We start from the raw sequence: 19,686 nt of genomic DNA, 5'->3' as shown, positions 1-19,686 counted from the left end.
CACAGATGTTTCCTGCACGTGACCCCCAGCGAAAGAACCCTGGAAAATGGCCGAAGTAGGGTTATCAACCTGGGCAAATCCAGGTCCCCTCCTACCTTAGTGACCTCAGAGGGAGCACTGCTCCACCCCTGGCTGGAGTTATGGACAAAATCCACAACATGGATATGGCCATAACTTGGCCTGGGAGCGTCGTAGGCGGACGCCAATGCTCTCATTGTGACAGTTATGAATTTAGCTACAGAATGAGAGGACTCATGACTCGTCTACTAGTTCCACATTGGCTGATATCACGCCTGGGGTATTTCCCAAGCTCCCGCTCCCATAAAAAGGGTGTGCCAGCATCGTCCGCATGCGGAGACACCATTTTTATGGTTGCCATATTTATCGGAAATATGGCTTGCGAGATATGAACCATTTTTTACTGGAGTCGTTCTGTCTGGATACTTCCAAGCTTGCTAATTAGATAGCAGCTCCTACCACAGGGTCACGGCAGGGAGTCCTCCTGTGTCCATTGTTCCCACATCATCTCATCTCCATATCACAGGAGATGGCCATGGAGGTGTAACACCTTCACAGATGCTGGACATTGAGAACAAGAAGGGAGGGGGGCACTGCCAGGGAGTGATGAGCGATTATGACTGGAAGTCATAATTCATCTTCATATCCCGGGATTTGCCTCACACCTCCCCCCTTTTGAGGGCGCTAGGGGGCAGCACACTCCGGTGTTCCCCCGTGCGCCCGTCCGCGACCTCTCCTTGTCGGGACAGCCCGTCTGCGTTACCGTGGTCACGGCCCCTTTTGTGGCGAATGGTGAAGTTGTATTGCTGGAGCGCAAGGCTCCATCGCAACAATCGCCCATTCGTCCCAGAGACGGTGTGCAACCAGCTGAGGGGATTGTGGTCCGTCTCCACGATGAAGTGGCGCCCGTATAGATAGGGTTGCAGACGCTGCAGGGCCCACACTATGGCCAGGCACTCCTTCTCCATCGTGGAATAGGCCACTTCCCTTGGTAACAGCTTCCTGCTCAGGTACAAGACTGGGTGCTCTTGGCTCGCAGAGTCCACCTGGCTGAGCACCGCACCGAGGCCGAAGTCACTGGCGTCGGTCTGTACTACAAACGGCCGCGTGAAGTCGGCTGCCTGTAGCACGGGCGGGCTGGACAGGGCGTCCTTTAGGGCCTGGAAGGCTGTCTCGCAGTCCATTGTCCAATCGACTGCAGAGGGCAGCTTCTTCTTGGTGAGGTCCGTCAAGGGCTTTGCCAGGCTACTATAGCGTGGAACAAACCTCCTATAGTACCCGGCGGTCCCCAAGAAGGACATCACCTGCTTCTTGGTCCTGGGGGTGGGCCAGGATGCGATGGCCTCCACTTTCTCAGGCTCGGGCTTCAGTGTTCTCCCGCCTACCCGGTGACCGAGGTACTGGACCTCGCTCATGGCCAGCTGACACTTTCCCGGCTTGATGGTCAAACCTGCCCGGTGGATCCGCCTGAGCACCTGTGCTAGATGCTCTAGGTGGTCCTCCCAGGTGGGACTGAAGACGGCAATGTCATCCAGGTACGTGGCCGCGTACCCTTCAAGTCCCTTGAGCAGGGTGTTGACCATCCGCTGGAAAGTGGCAGGGGCATTCCTCATCCCGAATGGCATCACCGTGGACTCGTATAGTCCAAATGGGGTAATAAAGGCAGAGCGTTCCCTGGCCTTGCGAGTCAGGGGGATCTGCCAATATACCCGGCTCAGGTCCATGATGGTCAGGTACTGAGCCCCGGCCAACTGATCGAGCAGGTCATCGATGCGTGGCATTGGGTACGCATCGGCGACCGTGACAGCATTGAGCCCCCTGTAGTCCACGCAGAACCGAGTGGTTCGGTCCTTCTTAGGGACGAGGACTACAGGCGAGGCCCAAGCGCTGTTGGATGCCTGGATCACCCCCAGCTTCAGCATCTCGTCAATCTCCTGGCGCATGTGTTGCTGCACCTCCAGGGAGACCCGATATGCTGAACGCCGGATCGGGGGATGATCCCCAGTGTCCACGTGATGGACAGCCAAGTCAGTCCTTCCGGGCTGGTTGGTAAACAACCCCCGGAAGGGGAGGAGGGTGGCCCACAGCTGGGACCGTTGGTCCTCCAAGAGCTGGTGGCCAACCTCCACATCCTCAATGGATCCGCCTGCCCTAACCTGGGCTAGCATATCCAAGAGGGTTTCCGCTTCTCCCTCCTCGGGCAGGTTGCACACGGGGAGCGCACATGCCTCCCGCTCATGATGTGCCTTCATCATGTTCACATGGAAGGGCTTCCGCCTTCCACGGGCAGGGTCCAGGGTGACCAGGTACGTTACAGGGTTGAGCTGCTGGTACACGAGGTATGGGCCTTCCCAGGCTGCCTGAAGCTTGTCCTGTGGTACGGGGACCAGTACCCACACCTTTTGACCCACTTGGTAGGTCCTCTCACAAGCGTTCTGGTCGTACCAACGCTTCTGATCGGCCTGGGCTTGAGCCATATTGTCGTGTACCAGTTGCGTCAAGGCCTGCATTTTGTCCCGGAAGCGCATGACATACTCGATAACCGACACTCCAGGGGTGGCCAAATCCCCTTCCCAAGCCTCTTTCACCAGAGCCAGGGGGCCCCGCACACGTCGCCCGTACAGGAGCTCAAACGGTGAGAATCCTGTTGAGGCCTGTGGAACCTCCCGTAAGCAAATAACAGGTGTGGGAGATACCGCTCCCAGTCACGCCCATGGGAGTCGACCAACATCTTAAGCATCTGCTTTAAGGTGCCATTAAACCGCTCGCACAGGCCATTAGTCTGTGGATGGTACGGGCTGGCCACCAGATGTCGCACCTGGACTTGCTTACAGAGGGCCTCCATCAGCTGGGACATGAATTGGGTCCCCCGGTCAGTGAGCATTTCCTGGGGAAAACCCACTCGGGAGAAAATCTCCAGCAATGCGGTGGCCACCTTGTCAGCCCGAATGGACGACAAGGCCACTGCTTCTGGGTACCGGGTGGCATAGTCCACTACCGTCAGTATGAAGCGTTTCCCGGAGCTGCTGGGGATGGCCAGCGGGCCGACCAGATCCACAGCCACCCTCCTGAAAGGCTCATCGATGATTGGCAGAGATACTAGTGGGGCTTTGGGGTGTGGCCCCGCCTTCCCCACTCTCTGACAGGTTTCACACGAACGGCAGTAGGCAGCCACATCGGCCCCCATTTTTGGCCCGTAGAAATGCTGGTTTAACCTGGCCTTGGTCTTAGCGATCCCTAGGTGTCCGGCCATCGGAATCTCATGTGCGATCCGCAACAACTCCGTCCGGAACGGATAGGGTACCACCAACTGTCGGTCCCTGGGCCACGCCTCCGGTGAACCCTGCTGGACCGTGGCCCGGTACAGCCGTCCTTGGTCCCAGACCACTCGCTCCGGGTCCGAGTCCGAGGGAGGCTGTGCCGCCTGCTCCTTAAGAGCTTTCAGGCTGTCGTCAGCTTCTAACGCTGCCTGAAACCCCTGACTAGATGTGGCCAGAATCGACGAGACTGTCACATCTTCAGTCAGTACCCCGGGACCTGTGTCCTGGCCTCCACCTGACTCGGCTGCCACTTGGTCAGAAGGGGAAGAGCTATCGGACCTCCGGGAGGCCCCTTGGCTTCCAGCACTCCCACTGCGGGTGACAGCGGCCACAGCCGCTGCGACCGTGGGTCGTGCCTGCTCCTCCTCCGTTCCTGACCAAGTCGCCGGTTCAGGCAGACCTACCTGGCTTCCTGACACCCCGGTTGTGGGGGAACCATGCACCGAGATCTTACCTGGGAGCACTTCCGCTCCTGGACCGGCCCCAATCTCACCTGCCTGTTCCCCTCCTGCAGCAACAGAACCCCGCGGTGAAATCTCTGGGGACCCCACATTTGCTGTGGTAGCCCCCACCCCACACACTGGTCCTCCCCCTGCAGCACCCTGCTCTCTGCTTATCCCTGCAGAGGGCAACAGATCCCAGCTCACAGGCTGATTACTTGTAGAGGCATTGTCACACCTTTCTCTGACCCCCTCCCCTGTCACAGCTGCAGCTGAGTGTGTGTCTATGGTGTCTATGCAAGCAGAAATATCAGAGTTCACTCCCCCCTCTCTCACATCATTCATAGATAACACATTAACATTGTCAGGAGTCATGTCAGTACTGGCTGAAGGTTCAGCCCTTGGTGGGGGCCCAAACTGGGAGGTTATCTGCCCCAAATCTGTCCCAAGTAGCACGTTTGCAGGGATCCGATCAGTTACCCCCACCTCTCTCACCCCTCGCCCTGCGCCCCAGTCCACATAAATGTCAGCAACAGGCAGCGCCGGGTCAATGCCTCCAATCCCGGAGACAGCGAGGGTTTTTCCAGGGATCAAGTCTTGGGGGGACACCATCTCAGGCCGCACCAGAGTCACCTCCGAGGCGCTGTCTCGCAGTCCTATGGTCACAGACTGGCCGACGGTGACAGGTTGGAAGCTGTCCAGGGACCTACCACCACCCCCACCCACACAATACACCTTGGGCGGCCCTTGGGACGGGGACGGAGCCGGGGCCTTGGGACGCTGAGGGCACATGGCCTTGAAGTGTCCAGGTAAGTTGCACTGGTGGCACCGTCTTGGTTCTGCCACGGGCCTGGAGAGGGGAGTTGAGGGGGACACCCCCTGCAGTCTAGGGGCAGGTGGGGCAGTCGCAGAGTTCATCTTACCCCCTCTCCAGGTGCTGCTGGTGGCTGCTCTCCTGGCCTCAGGAGCCCGATTGTTGGTGTAGTCATCGGCCAGGGCAGCTGTAGCCGTGGACCCCTTTGGCTTCTGGTCTCGGATGAACTGGCGGAGATCCTCAGGGCAGTTCCACAAGAGTTGCTCCGTGATGAACAAGTCCAGGATCTCCGGTCCGGTGGAAAGCTGCAGGCCTTGGGTCCAGTGGTCGGCAGCTCGGGCAAGTGCCCGCCGGTGGTCAGCCCAGGAGTCCTTTGGTCCCTTTTGCAGGGTCCGGAACTTCTTGCGGTAGGACTCCGGAGTGAGGTTGTACTGTTGGATCAGGGCCCGCTTGATGGTGTCGTAGCCCTGATCTGCCTCAGCAGGCAAGTCCCCAAGGATATCCAGGGCCTTACCCCTTAGACGGGGGGTCAGGTATTTGGCCCACTGATACTTGTCCAGATGGTGCTGCAAGCAAGTCCGTTCAAAAGCAGTCAGGAAAGAGTCCAAGTCTCCATCCTTCTCCAGCACTGGGAAGTCCTCAACACGGACCTTTGGAAGTTTGGTGTCTTGAAGGTCACGTGTGGCTGATGAGGGCCGGAGCTGAGCTAGCTGCAGCTGGTGGTCACGCTCTGCCTGTTGCTGTCGCTCTTCACGTGCTGCCTGCCGCTCCGCAGCCTCACGCACTGCTTGCCGCTCCGCAGCCTCAGCGTCACGCGCTGCCTGCCGCTCTGCCCTGCGCTCTGCCAGGAGTTCCTTGTAGCCCTCCTGGTCTCCAGCCTGGAGAAGGGCCATAGCCATTTGAAGAAGGCTATCCGAGCCTCCCAGGCTCGGTGGAATGGCACGTGGTGATCTGCGGCCCGCTGCGGAGCCTGGTGATTCACTGTCCATTGCAGAGCGGAGGGCTGGCATCTGGCTCGTTGAGGACCCTTGGGCGAGCTCCTCCTCATTTTGTCCAGCAGTGCCAGGTTGTGCGATGTCCTCTGCAGAGCTGTTCTCTGGCGTCGGGCTCTTGGAGGGCTCGTGGACAACCTCCTCATCGTCTCTGGCCTGAGCATCGGCCATTCCTTTGGCTTTGCTCCTGGTGCTCTCAGCCATTCTTGCAGACTTTGGTCACTGACACAGAACTGACACCTGATGCCTCCACACACCTTACAGTATCTGCACTCTGACACTCTAGTGTTGAGCTAGTCTGAAGACCCCAGCAGCCACAGCTGCTGCAGGCAGTCTTTAGTGTCTGGGAGTATGGGTCTCACACTCACACACACTATTATCTTGATCCCACCGCTATGCCACCAATATGTCACGAACCACCGGGGGGGTCACTCAGAAATCCCCCGCGCTGGCTACCAGTACGTCACAATCGGGGGCTAACAAGTGGGGGGTCACCCCTCCTTTATACCTCCCGACCGACAGACAGAGCACGTGACGCGCTCTCTAGCGCCCCTCTTATAGTCAGGCCAATTATGGAATTGCCCGACAATAAGCAAGGAGGCCGCTATACTACTTATGCCGATTATTGAAGGGTCCCCGGTGAGAGTAGGGTATATATTCCCCCGACCTCCGCGGGCGGAATATATAAAACCTCCCCGAATCTCACTGGCCTCCCCACAATAATCCTTGGCACAACTCGCTGCCACCAACCGATTCACGGTAACTATTAGCCGAACACACAGACGTGGGATTCAAGATCGAGATAACAGAACAGCCCAAGATTAATTATATAATTTAATCAGCCTAAAGCACACTAGAACTACAATATATACAATAGGGAATCTACAGAATATACATATGTCAGAGTACAGTTACAGATAAAGCATGGTTTACAAACAGGTATGCAATTCAATCAGTTACCTTGTGCGTCTGGCCACAGGGGGGCGCTGTAGACCAGGTTTCTAGGAACTCCCACAGATGTTTCCTGCACGTGACCCCCAGCGAAAGAACCCTGGAAAATGGCCGAAGTAGGGTTATCAACCTGGGCAAATCCAGGTCCCCTCCTACCTTAGTGACCTCAGAGGGAGCACTGCTCCACCCCTGGATGGAGTTATGGACAAAATCCACAACATGGATATGGCCATAACTTGGCCTGGGAGCGTCGTAGGCGGACGCCAATGCTCTCATTGTGACAGTTATGAATTTAGCTACAGAATGAGAGGACTCATGACTCGTCTACTAGTTCCACATTGGCTGATATCACGCCTGGGGTATTTCCCAAGCTCCCGCTCCCATAAAAAGGGTGTGCCAGCATCGTCCGCATGCGGAGACACCATTTTTATGGTTGCCATATTTATCGGAAATATGGCTTGCGAGATATGAACCATTTTTTACTGGAGTCGTTCTGTCTGGATACTTCCAAGCTTGCTAATTAGATAGCAGCTCCTACCACAGGGTCACAGCAGGGAGTCCTCCTGTGTCCATTGTTCCCACATCATCTCATCTCCATATCACAGGAGATGGCCATGGAGGTGTAACACCTTCACAGATGCTGGACATTGAGAACAAGAAGGGAGGGGGGCACTGCCAGGGAGTGATGAGCGATTATGACTGGAAGTCATAATTCATCTTCATATCCCGGGATTTGCCTCACAATTTCTTTTTGTCTGTGACACCTACTGTACAACAAGTGATTGCTTATTATTCTTCCATGTAGAACTAGATAGCCAAAACTCTACTGAGAGATAATAAAAAGGGAACAGTGAAAAATATGTTCAAGGCAACTAATTTGGTTGTTACTTTTATTTTCTATAGATTACTGTATGATGAGCTTCGCAATTTGTTCAGTTTTTATGGGCATCGCCTTCATTTTTTCTCTAGAATTTTTATATTATATCGTATTCTTTCTTTGTACTTCTATTAAACATCTACATGACATGCTATAACAGTCTGATAGTTGTGGGCACTACTACATTAAATCCCTGCAGGGATGTACAAGACAGAGGCTGCCTTCCTCATCAGGCTGATGTTACATCACCACTGGAGTCCTCTCCAGCAACTTTTGCTCCGATCGCCAGGCGACGCCGTGTTCCTACTGTGGATGTTGCTGGTGTTGGGAGAGGAGTCGATGCCAGCGGCACCGGCGGTGGGCGCAGGCTCCGATCATCCACTGGGCTGGGTTATCATGCGATCTGCAGTACCACTGGCTGACTGTGGGTGGCATGTGTCTTCCAGCTGAAGTTACCAGCGTTCAGCTACAGCCAATGGGAAGATACCACACCCTTCTTAGTTCCCCTCCTGTCTGCTTACCTCTGCCAGAGATAGTTCTGATTTCCTGGCTCCTGGTCCGCCCTATTCTGTTTTGTGATTCCTGTGTGCTGACTTCTGCGTGTTTTCTGACTACCCTTCTGCCTGCTGTTTTTGTACCTTGCTGCCCGATCCAGATTTGACCTCTGCTACGTTTTCTGATTACGTCCTTCACTTCCGATTCTGTCCCTGTTCTGCTATTCCTGGTTTGACACTGCCTGACAACTACTCTCATCGGACTGCAGCCTTCCACAGGTAGTGAACTCCAGGGCCCTGTGTAATTCCAAATCTCTGTATAGGGGTTAAAGGGTTTCAGGGTTCTGGGGGTCCTGCTTGGTGAGTGGCTTCCCTCTAGTCTGACCATTACATCCCACCTGAGTCTGTTGATCAGGCAGGCGTTACAGATGAATGGGGGTTCGAAGACCCCTTCTGGAAGTGAGAGTCCTAAAAATGGGTCTAAATCTGTCAATACTTCTATGGCATATCCTATGGAATATGGAAAATGGCCCTTAGATGAGAAAAGACATATGCCAGCTTATCAAAATTTAACCCTAGATTATCTTGCAAATTTTTATTGAACCAAAAGATAGACTAACTGACTCTGAGGACTACCAAATTAATGAATTTTAATGTACAGCATGGTTATGAAGAATAGAAAATGTATTATATTTTACCTTCATTTTCTTCCACCTCAATTTGTACTGCGGGCAAAAAGAAATATATGGATCAATATATGTGCATTAAATCATCAGCACAGCAGCTTGGTGTTAACAGTAGATACATAATAATATGTTATTCTGCATGCATGATTATGTTATGTTATCAGGTGTGATAACAGGAACCAGGAATGAAAAATGATAGAGAATAAGGTATTGATTTCTCCCATTAGTGAACTCTATCAATTCCAAGAAAAGGTCTTTAGCATGTCCCCTGTGCATGGTTTGATGGTTCCCCAAGCCCTCTGTCGCTTCAATCATTGTCTATGGATCTGTTCATTCATTAAATATAGTGCTGTCTCCATCAGTCTGATCAACAATCCACATTCCCAGGATTGGTGTTGATACCAGCAGTAGGAGTCCCAATGATAAGCAAGTCATCACCTATCCACAGGATGCATTCTTAGTACTGACCATTTAAGACCGATATATTAAACCTGAAATACTTACACAGTGCCCCTACAGATCAAACCAGCATAAATGTAGAGCATATACTCATTTATAACAGCTACCAGGACTTTGGGGCACATTTGGTTTACTAAGTACAGCATACCTCCCAACCGTCCCGGATACAGCGGGACAGTCCCTTTTCTGAGCCTTTGATCCCGAGTCCCGCCCGTGAGGCTGATTGTCCCGTGGCTCCACCCACCCACTGTAGCCCCGCCTCGCTGTTTCTCCCTTCTATTCATTACAGAGCCGAGCGCGCACTGCTGCTGAGGTATGAATCACCCCCTGCAGCAGAGCGACCCCCCCTGCAGCAGAGTGACCCCCCCCTGCAGCAGAGCGACCCCCCCTGCAGCAGAGCGACCCCCCCCTGCAGCAGAGCGACCCCCCCCTGCAGCAGAGCCGCCCCCCCCTGCACCAGAGCCGACCCCCCCAGTCCCGGAGCCTGCGTTTCTCTGCAGCTGTTCTCTGATTCCCCGTGTGCGGCTTCTCACTGCTGCAGACACACGGGGAGTCAGGACGCTGAGGAGACCGTGCAATCAGCGCTTCTCTCTCCTGCAGATAGCACTGGCCAGTAATAACCTATGCAGAGTGACATCTGCAGACTTCTATTAGCTTACCGATCAGTGGTCTCCTGCCTGTGGAGCTGCTGGGTCCTAGCTTCCCAACAGGTTCAGCTCTGCTTTATCCTGGCTCCCCTACCAGTTAAAATGGAACATGTCAGCAGAAATTTCACAATGAAAGTAATAGATTCCCCTCTGCAGCTCCTGGGCTGCTTCTAGAAAGGTTCCTGTTGTTATTGTGCCCCCTTTGAGACCTACAAAAATACTTTATGAAGTCTTACCTTTTTGTATGCAAATGTGTTTTTATGGTCACGGGGGCGGGCTGTCTGGCGTCCGTTATTCCCTTTCCTGCCGCTTTACGCAGTCCCCCATTGCTCATTTACATACACAAGGACGCCTTCCTCATGTAACTGTCCTCCCGAAGTTTTGCGCATGTGAACGCTTTTTCAGGTGATTGCGCAGGCACGAGATTATGGGCGGCGCTGTGATTGTCATCAGCAGCGTTAACCAAGTACCCGCCCATAATCTCGTGCCCGCACTTTTCCCTCTGACTCCACCGTTATGCGCAAGTGCTGGCCATATGAACCATGTTACCTATTACTGCTTGCACGAGATTATGGGCGGGTACTTGGATGACTTTGCTGATGACAATCACAGCGCCGCCCATAATCTCGCGCCCACGGTAATAGGTAATATGGTTCATATGGACAGTGCTTGCGCATAACGGTGGAGGCAGAGTGAGAAGCGTGGGCACGAGATTATGGGCAGGTACTTGGATGACACTGCTGATGACAATCACAGCGCCGCCCATAATCTCGCGCCTGCGCAATCACCTCAAAAGCGTTCACACTTTGCACAGTGCTCAGTCCGGCGAGAGTGGCACTGGGCATGCACAAAACTTCAGGAGGACAGTTACATGAGGAAGGCGTCCTCATGTATGGAAATGAGCAATGGGGGACGGCGTACAGCGGCAGGAGGGGGAATAACGGACGCCAGACAGCCCGCCCCCGTGACCATAAAAACAGATTTGCATACAAAAAGGTAAGACTTCATAAAGTATTTTTTTAGGTCTCAAAGGGGGCACAATAGCAACAGGAACCTTTCCAGAATGCAGCCCAGGAGCTGCAGAGGGGGAATCTTTTATTTTTTTTGCTAAATTTCTGGTGACAGTTTCCCTTTAAAGGGAACCTATCAGGTGCAATCTGCACTCAGAGCCAGGAGCAGTTCTGGGTGTATATTGCTAATCCCTCCCTAACTGTCCCTGTATACACTAGCATAGATAAAGGCAGCTATAGAAAAAGTATTTTTAAAGAGCTTATATCTTATGCTAATTAGCGCGGGGACTAGTCCCAAGGGCGTTACTTCACTTGGCAGGTCGGCTCACATAGCGTGTTAGTACTCACACAGGGGCGTAATAACATGCTAACATGCTATGCGAGCCGACTAGCCAAGTGAAGTAACGCCCTTGTGACTAGTCCCCGTGCTCATTAGCATAAGATATAAGATCTTTAAAAATATTTGTTCTTGATCTCTTTATCTATGCTAGTGTATACAGGGACGGTTAGGCAGGGATTAGCAATATGTACCCAGAACTGCTCCTGGCTCTGAGTGCATATTGCACCTGACAGGTTCACTTTAAAGGGAACCTGTCACCAGATTTGGGGCCTATAAGCTGCGGCCACCACCAGCGGGATCTTATGTACACATTCTAACATGCTGCATACCTCCCAACCGTCCCGGATACAGCGGGACTTTCACGCTTTACGTTGTTTGTCCCGTTGCCACGGGCGGGACGGCCGGCTCCCGGGCTCCGCCCACCCACTCTCTCTCCGCCTCCCTGCTTTTCCCTCCTACCATCCTAGTAGACGTGGCATAGAGAGGAGCGCTGCCTGTGCTGCTGCTGGTACAGTAAACTAATCTCCCCAGCGCTGATTTCCCTCCCTCCCCCCTCACCCCCGGCCGGAGCCTGTCTGTGCGGTCGGCCCGCCGCCTGTCTGAGCGGGTGCCCCCCTGCCGCCTGTCTGTGCGGGCGCCCCCCTGCCGCCTGTCTGTGCGGGCGCCCCCCTGCCGCCTGTCTGTGCGGGCGCCCCCCTGCCGCCTGTCTGTGCGGGCGCCCCCCTGCCGCCTGTCTGTGCCGGCGCCCCCTTGCCGCCTGTCTGTGCGGGCGCCCCCCTGCCGCCTGTCTGTGCGGGCGCCCCCCTGCCGCCTGTCTGTGCGGGCGCCCCCCTGCCGCCTGTCTGTGCGGGCACCCCCCTGCCGGCTGTCTGTGCGGGCGCCCCCCGCCGCCTGTCTGTGCGGGCGGCCGGCCGCCTCTCTGTGCGGGCGGCCGGTTGCCTCTCTGTGCGAGCGGCCGGCCGCCTCTCTGTGCGGGCGGCCGGCCGCCTCTCTGTGCGGGCGGCCCGCCGCCTGTCTGTGAAGGCGGGCGGCCGGCCGCCTGTCTGTGAAGGCGACCGGCCGCCTCACTGTGCGGGCGACCGGCCGCCTCACTGTGGCTGCCTGCGTGTCCGTGCTGGAGGCCCGCCGGCTGCCTGCGTGTCCGTGCTGGAGGCCCGCCGGCTGCCTGCGTGTCCGTGCTGGAGGCCCGCCGGCTGCCTGCGTGTCCGTGCTGAATGGGTGTGGATGGGGAGTGGATATGGGCGTGACAGTGAAATGGGTGTGGTTAGGGGGCGTGGCCTAAAAATTTGCCACGGCGCGCTACGCGCGCCGCAAACTTTGTCCCTCTTTACCTTCTTTAAAAGTTGGGAGGTATGAGTACAGTATATCAACTAAAATCCGATTGACTAACAATTGTTCAGTGCTGTTAAAGTATAGCTCAGTCTATATCCTTTGTCACCAAAATACCTAGAAACTTTAAAGAATATATGTACAAAATATAACTTTAATACCTACAACAATGTTTTTATTGATCACATTTCAGACATCAATTTAATTTCTAATCCTCCATTCCATATGTGTTAAAGGTTTCTTTCAGAGCTTTACACATTTCCAGTAAAATTACAGTGAAAATGTCAAAACAATGGAATCTATAACATGACTCTGACCTATTATAAGTTGATTGATCTGAGAGTGTTTTTGCAATCCATTTTCTAATGCAGGGGTGGGGAACCTTTTTTTTTCATTTGGAAATTTCTACCAACCTTCAGGGGCCGCACCAAATTAACAGCTTGAAAATTACCCTAATATATTGCGTCAAGCAATTAATTAACTCACCCCTACATCCCTACTGTGGTGGCTGGAGCTGCTTCTCTTTGCTGCGGCTGTGATGTTCGGTGATATTGATCATGTTACTTCTCACAACTGTTTTTCCAGGTTTGTCTCAGTCTGGAGCGCAGTCAACAGATTGGTAAATCACATACATCACATAGGCGATACTGGAGGCACATACATCTCAGGAGAGGCTGGGGGCATATATACATCACAAGAGGGGTTAGAGGCATATATACATCACAGGATGGGTTGGGGGCATATATACAGTACATCACAAGGTGGGCTGGGGGCATATATTCATCACAGAAGTGGCTAAGGGCATATATACATCACAGGAGGGGCTTGGGGCATATATACATCACAGGAGGGACTGGGGGCATATATGCATCACAGGAAGGATTGGGGACATATATACATCACAGGAGGGGAAGGGGACATATACACATCACAGGAGGGTCTGGGGGCATATAGACATCCCAGGAGGGGTTGAGTTCTCAGACATTACTGGGGAGGACAGACAGTACTGCTGGGCACAGACAGCACTGGTGGTGGCACGGACAGCACTAGAGGGGCACAAACAGGACTGGGGGACACAGACAGGACTGGAGGCCACAGACATGACTAAGAGGACACAGACATCACTAAGGTGGAACAGACATCACTAAGGGGGCACAAACAGCACTGAGGGGATGGCATAAAGCTCTGGGTGGGGGTGGCACAAAACACCAGTGGGCGTTCACAGTACTAGGGGGAGTACACAGCAGTGGGTGGAAGGTTCACAGCAGCAGGAGGCTCACAGAAGCAGGAGTCCCACAGCAGCAGGAGTCCCACAGAAGCAGAGGCAGGAAGCTCACAGCACCACAATATGCAGGAATCTCACAGCATCGTGGGTGGCAGGAGGCTCACAACACCGCGGGAGGAAGGAGGATCACAGCACCGTGGGAGGCAGGAGGCTCACATCACCATGAGAGGCAAAAGTCACACAGCACCATAGGAGGCATGACTCACACAGCATCCCTGGAGGCAGGAGGCTCACAGCACCATGGGTGGCAAGAGGGTCACAGCACTGTGGAAGGCAGGAGTCACACAGCACCACGGGAGGTAGGAGGCTCACAGCACCGCAGGAGGCTCACAGCACCAGGGGAGGCAGGAAGCTCACAGCACCATGGGAGGCAGGAGGCTCACAGCACCGTGGGAGGCAAGAGTCATACAGCACCGCAGGAGGCAGGAGGCTCACAGCACCGCTGGAGGTAGGAGGCTCACAAAACCGCTGGAGGCAGAAGTCTCACAGCACCGCAGGAGGCAGGAGTCTCACAGCACCACGGGAGGGACGAGGCTCACAGCACCACAGGAGGCTCACAGCAACAGTGGAGGCAGGAGTCACACAGCACTGCGGAAGGCAATTGTCACATACTACCGAGGGAGGCAGGAGGCTCTCAGCAGTGGGAGGCAGGAGGCTCACAGCAGTGAGAGGCAGGGGGGTCACATCACCGCAAGAGGCAGGAGGTTCACAGCACCACGGGAGGCAGGAGGCTCACAGTACCGCTAGAGGCAAGAGTCACACTGCACCGTGGGAGGCAAGAGGCTCACAGCAGTGGGAGGCATCTACAAAACGGAGGCTGGTAAACCTGATTCTCCTCTTCTTCTGTGGGATGGGAGAGCAGCGCACTCACATATACCCACCACAAAGTACGTCCCCAGCATGCTGGCACACGCCAGCAGGCTGAGGACCTAATGGTACGGGGCATCACACATTGTGATTTAAAGGGCCAGCAGCTGACAAGACCGCAGCTGCGGCCCGAGTACTGCAGTCCCTAGGAATGTGCCCAGGGACCGCATAAAAAGTCATCAGGGGCCGCATACGGCCTGCGGGCTGGAGGTTCACCAACCCTGGTCTAATGTGTCTGGCAGTGAGCTGTGGAAAAGAGTTCTTTCGGCCTGATGTAGCGCATAAGGAACCACTTGCTGATATAAAATATTGTACTTTATTAATTATAAGCTCCTATTAATACAACGCGTTTCAGCAGACAATATGCTTTCATCAGGTACCTGATGAAAGCATATTGTCTGCTGAAACGCGTTGTATTAATAGGAGCTTATAATTAATAAAGTACAATATTTAATATTTATTATCAGCAAGTGGTTCCTTATGCGCTACATCAGGCCGAAAGAACTATTTTCCATATACCCACTCCCTACCTGGGATTTCGGTAGTAGCTGCAAAGGACCTGCCAACCCATTATAGAATCCAGCTGGGAACTGGAGGATCGTGGAGGATAACCTGAATCCCAAGGTGCCGGTGGAGTTCAGGAGCCGACAACGATACCATAAGTCTGGATTCAATAAGCTTGGACACTGCAATCAGAACGGAGGAATACCCCGGACTGACACGCTTTCACTAGAGTTGTGCGGGGGCGCACAACCTGCAAAGGTGAGCAGTTCTAAATATCTATCCTAAATCTATCCACGGATGCTTCTCATATTGCGCCTGTCTCTCTATCTCTATTTCATTTATGGCAGTGAGCTGTGGCTTCCATGATGCGTGAAAGACATTTTATGCCGTATATTTAAGACTAATAAGTTCAATGTAGGTTGCACCGTAAATTCAAAATTGCACATCCACATAATTACAGATTATTCATTGTAGCTTTGTTTATCCTTTATTATGTAAATATATATATATATATATATATATATATATATTTATATATACAGTGCAGACCAAATGTTTGGACACGCCTTCTCATTCAAAGAGTTTTCTTTATTTTCAGGACTCTGAAAATTGTAGATTCACATTGAAGGCATCAAAACTATGAATTAAAACATGTGGAATGAAATACATAAAAAAGTGTGAAACAACTGAAAATATGTCTTATATTCTAGATTCTTCAAAGGAGCCACCTTTTGCTTTCATTACTACTTTGCACACTCTTGACATTCTTTTGATGAGCTTCAAGAGGTAGTCACCGGAAAAGTTTTTCCAACAATCTTGAAGGAGTTCCCAGAGATGCTTGGCACTTGTTGGCCCTTTTGCCTTCACTCTGCGATCCAGCTCACCCCAAACCATCTCGATTGGGTTCAGGTCTGGTGACTGTGGAGACCAGGTCATCTGGCGTAGCACCCCATCACTCTCCTTCTTAGTCAAATAGCCCTTACACAGCCTGGAGGTGTGTTTGGGGTCATTGTCCAGTTGAAGAATAAATGATGGTCCAACTAAACGCAAACCAGATGGAATAGCACGCCGCTGCAAGATGCTGTGGTAGGCATGTTGGTTCTGTATGCCTTCCATTTTGCATAAATCCCTAACAGTGTCACCAGCAAAGCACCCCCACACCATCACACCTCCTCCTCCATGCTTCACGATGGGAACCAGCCATATAGAGTCCATCCGTTCACCTTTTCTACAAAAACACAGTGGTTGGATCCAAAGATCTCAAATTTGGACTGATCAGACCAAAGCACAGATTTCCACTGGTCTAATGTCCTTTCCTTGTGTTCTTTAGTCCAAACAAGTCTCTTCTGCTTGTTGCCTGTCCTAAGCAGTGGTTTCCTAGCAGCTATTTTACCATGAAGGCTTGCTGCACAAAGTCTCCTCTTAACAGTTCTTCTAGAGATAAAAAAGTGTGTCCAAACTTTTGGTCTGTACTGTATATATATATATATATATATATATATATATATATATATACTGTGATGGTGCGACTGGCAATGTTGTGAATGGCCGGTATGTGCCGCAGAGGCAGAGGTCCTCTGCGATATGAACCTGGAATGTTTCTCTGGGACTTGTAGTTCCATGAGGATTGCAGTATATATTCAGGGCTGGGTTCATGAGATGGTCAGAAGTGATGGGCGGGACTGACCATCCACATACCTCCCATACATAGGTGTGTCTAATGGGATTTAATTCAGCGGTCGTTTGTCACATGATCTCCATATACTGGTGGGAGCCATCCTGGTTGGAGCACATGGGTATGAGATCCTGAGCATACAGAGCTAGTGAGGGCTCTGAAATGTCAGCTAGCTGCCGAATCCACTGAGGCTCTAGACCAACGGCAGGGGACATTTAATTGGAGCGTGTCCAAGGGCCGGGAGTGAGTCCTGTGTGGGAGTCTCCCTGGACTGGATGGAGGCAGCCTGACAGCCTGCAAAGCTACTGGCAGGTAACACCTCATGAAAGGGAACTATACTGGCTGAGGCCAGTGCATGAACTGTGTGTAGCTAGAACACAGGTCTGTGGATTCTGCTGTTGCATCGTGGAGCAACCCGGTGGGGCCGTCTCCCATGGTAACCGGTATCTTCTGGCTGCTATTATATTCGGACAGTGTGGAACCCCGGCTGCGACTTGGAGGACATCTATGGTTAACTGTTGTTTTCTAGTGCTGAATAAAAGCCGTGCGAACTGGACATGTACTGGGTCACTGCCTCTTTTTCGCCCTGTGTGAACCCCGCAACGTTACTATATATATATATATATATATATATATATATACACATATATATATATATATATATATATATATATATATACTGTATATATATAGTAGGTTGATCCAAGCTGTTATCTCTCTCAATCTGTAACTCATATCTAGCTCTAATTCAGATCTACAGTGCCTTGCAAAAGTATTCACCTTCTTGGCATTTTTCGTATTATGCTACCGCATAACCTGGAATTTCAATGTTTTTTTTGAGGGTTTGCATCAGTTCATGTAAAGAACATGCCTACAACTGTGAGTATATGGCTTTCTTTTTTCTGTGAAGAAAACATTAAATAGGACAAAATTACTAAAAACTTCAGTGTGCATAACTATTCATCCACAGTCAGGACTTTGTAGAGCCTTCTTTGTGGCAATTAAAGCTTAAAGACACCTTGCATAAGTCTCTTTGAGCTTTCCACGTCTTGACACTGGGATTTTTGCCCATTCTTCAAGGTAAAACTGCTCCTTCTACTTCAAGTTACAGGGTTTCCTCTGATGAACAGTCAACAATCTTCGAGTCTAACCACAGATTCTCAATATTTTTAAGGTCTGCGCTTTTACTAGGCCACTCCAATACACTTACATGTTTCCCAATAAACCACTCATGTTGCTTTAACAGTATGCTTTGGGTCATTGGCTTGTGGGAGGGTGAACCTCCATCCCAGTTTCAAATCAATGACAGACATACACATTGTGCTCAAGCTCAAGAATGTCGATGTATTATGCACCATTCATCTTCCTCTTGACTCAGAACATTTTGCCTGTCCCTGCTGCCGAAAAACACCCCCACAGCATGATGCTGCCACCGCCATGTTTTGCTGTGGGGATGATGTTATTGGGTGATGAGCTATGTTGGTTTGGCACCAGACATAGCGTTTACCTTGGTGGCCAAAAAGTTCAATTTTGATCTCATCTGACCACAGCACCTTTCTCCATACATTTGTGGAGTCTCCCACATGTATTTTGGCAAAATCAAAACGAACTTTCCAATATTTGGCTGGAAGTAAAGGCTTCTTTCTGGCCACTATTCTATAAAGATCGAAGGAGTGTACAGCTTAGTGTGATCATATGGACAGATACTCCAGTGTCTGCTTGGGAACTATGCACCTATTTCAGGGTTACCTTTGGTCTCTGTGCTGTATCTCTGATTAATGCCCTAACTGCTTGAGATGAAAGAGATTTGGTGGGTGGCCCTCTTTTGCAGGTTTGTTGTGTTACCATGTACTTTACATTTGATGATAATAGATCTGATGGTGCTCCGGGGGATCATAAGTAGAGATGAGCGAACTGGTCGCGGTTCGGCTCGAGGTCGGTTCGCCGAACGGAGCTCCCGTTCGAGTTCGGTTCGTCAAACGTTCGACGAACCGAACTCGAACCAATAGGCTATAATGGGAGGCAATCACAAACACATAAAAATGCATTATAAATGTACACATACAGTTAATAAACATTGCCATAACACTTATCGGTCCCCGCGATCCCTCCTGCACTCTGTCTCCTGCCGCTATTCCATCCGATGATCGCTGAATCCTCCCGGTGACCGGCACTGCCAGCAGAGATGCAGGACCTATCGTGACGTCAAAATAGCCATGTGACCAGTCACGTGGCTATTATCTCATTGGCTACAGACTGGTCACATAACTATGACGCGTCATGTAGGACCTGCGAGTGCATCTCTCCGGTACACGGTGCACATTTGTGTATCGCCGTGTACCGGCAACATGCTCTAGCACACGGTCGACTCCCCATTCCGTTAGGGACTGGCTGACACAGCCGGTCATTAACGGAGATCACCGTTGCCATAGCAACGCAGTTAGCGGTGACGTCACCGCTAACCGCGGCTCCGGGAGCACCGTTGCTATGGTAACGCGTCTGTCAGCGTTACCGCTGTTACCGCTAGCAGCAGTGATCACTCACGGAGTGAAGGCTGCACGCTGCTTCTCGTGCAGCTTTCACGGAGTGAATGCTCCACGGGAAGCAGCGTCTTCCCCCATGCAGCAGTGATGGAGCAGAACTGCATTTGTTGAACGAGAAAGACAGAAGAGCAGGATCGTGGAGGGCTGACAGGGGGTAATAAAGATGGAGTCTCTAATGTGTCTGTGTATTTATTTCTATTAAAGTATTTTTTCTCTGTGTGGTGTCTTTTTTTTAACCCTTTATTGGAGATTCTTAATGGCCGGGTCAAACGTGCCTGACATTAAGAATCTCTGGCTTAATACTGGCTAGTAAAACAAAGCCAGTATTAACTCATGATTACCCAACAAGCCACCCGGCTCCAGGGCTGTTGGAAGAGTTGGATACAGCGCGAGATGATGGCGCTTCTATGAGAGCGCCATTTTCTGGGGCGGCTG

General features: G+C 51.9%; 1 protein-coding gene across 2 annotated transcripts in view; it reads right to left on the bottom strand.

Annotated features, from left to right (window-relative positions):
• The window catches only part of LOC142296463 (transmembrane channel-like protein 1), a 197,330-nt gene extending 184,392 nt beyond the window's left edge, over window positions 1-12,938 (bottom strand). For both annotated transcript variants that reach the window (XM_075340106.1, XM_075340115.1), the window contains exons 1-2: window positions 12,864-12,938; window positions 8,605-8,631 (exon numbers count right to left, since the gene is read on the bottom strand). The gene's annotated coding sequence lies outside the window, so the exon portion shown is untranslated. The remainder of the gene's footprint in view (window positions 1-8,604; window positions 8,632-12,863) is intronic.
• Between the last annotated feature and the right edge of the window lie 6,748 nt (window positions 12,939-19,686).

Source organism: Anomaloglossus baeobatrachus, chromosome 1 (assembly GCF_048569485.1).
Source record: "Anomaloglossus baeobatrachus isolate aAnoBae1 chromosome 1, aAnoBae1.hap1, whole genome shotgun sequence".
NCBI classification, from domain to species: Eukaryota; Metazoa; Chordata; class Amphibia; order Anura; family Aromobatidae; genus Anomaloglossus; species Anomaloglossus baeobatrachus.
Note: the sequence above shows the minus strand (reverse complement) of the source record. Positions and strands in the feature narration are given on the sequence as shown.